The sequence below is a fragment of the Galeopterus variegatus genome, unplaced genomic scaffold, assembly GCF_000696425.1.
Source record: "Galeopterus variegatus unplaced genomic scaffold, G_variegatus-3.0.2 Scaffold48, whole genome shotgun sequence".
Lineage (NCBI taxonomy): Eukaryota > Metazoa > Chordata > Mammalia > Dermoptera > Cynocephalidae > Galeopterus > Galeopterus variegatus.
This window is the reverse complement of record NW_007726159.1, coordinates 641,220-642,299: the sequence shown is the minus strand read 5'-3', so window position 1 is coordinate 642,299 and position 1,080 is coordinate 641,220. Positions and strand designations below refer to the sequence as shown.

The 1,080-nt window shown below is 42.7% G+C and overlaps 1 protein-coding gene across 1 annotated transcript in view; it reads right to left on the bottom strand.

The window, feature by feature from the left end:
- ATP6V0D2 (ATPase, H+ transporting, lysosomal 38kDa, V0 subunit d2) overlaps window positions 1-1,080 on the bottom strand; it is a 61,844-nt gene that overhangs the window by 13,402 nt on the left and 47,362 nt on the right. The window lies entirely within an intron of this gene.

The window sequence follows — 1,080 nt, the reverse complement described above, 5'->3', positions numbered from 1 at the left end:
CATTTATCCTTTCTTCATGGAAAAAACATTCAAAAGTCTCTCCTCTAGCAATTATATAAATTACAAAACCTAACTATTAACCATAGTCACCTTACTGTGCAATAGAACATCAGAACTTATTTCTCCTATCTAATTGTAATTTTGTATCTATTGGCCAGACTCTGCCTGTACCTCTCTTCCCTTCCCCAGTCTCTGGTAACTGTTATTCTACTCTCTGACTCTATAATATCAACTTTTCCCCCCTCTCTTATATTCCACATGAGTGAGGTCTTGTGGTATTTGTCTTTCTGTAAGTCTTACTTTCTGAAGTCCCCTTCCCCTCCGTTATCAAATAGTAATATTTACTATTACTATTACTTGCAACCTTACTATGTGCCAGGCATTGAGTTGTACTACAACTGTGTTTTATTTAGTTTTCAAAACTCTGTTATATTAAGGTACGATTATTTCTAAAATGAGGAGGCCCACCACCCATGAACAAGTCAGGACCCAGTGTCTCACCCACCTGCCCCGATTGGGGACTCACAGGCAGGGGAAAAGTCCCCAGGAAGCCCACCCACTTGCCTGCGAACAAGGCAGGAACTCAGTGCTGCCCGCCCACCGTGAACGGGAGACCCTGCACCACGTCCGAGGAGGTGGTCCACAACAGCCACCTCCACAGCTTCTACCACTGCAAGGGTGGCTGGTGGCCACAGGAGCAGCCACCACCAGCATGCAGGTGGCCTGCTGTATATTCAACTGCATTGACACAAGGAGAGTCACCAGAGAAGCCTGGAAAAAGAGGAGGAAGTCTTTCTCCTCAAAATCCACACCAGAGTAATAGAAACAGCAACTGATCTACCAGATAACCAGAAATCAACATACAGATAATAGAAGTACAGAAAAACAAAACAAACAAACAACTCCCCCCCCAAAATCCCAAGAACATACACTGAGGAAAAGATTGCCTCTTCAATTAATGGTGCTGGGAAATTTGGACATCATAGGCAGAAGAATAAAACTGGACCTGGCACCTCTCGCTATATAAGAAAATCAATTCAAAATGTTTTAAAGACTTAAATATAAGACCTGAAATTATAA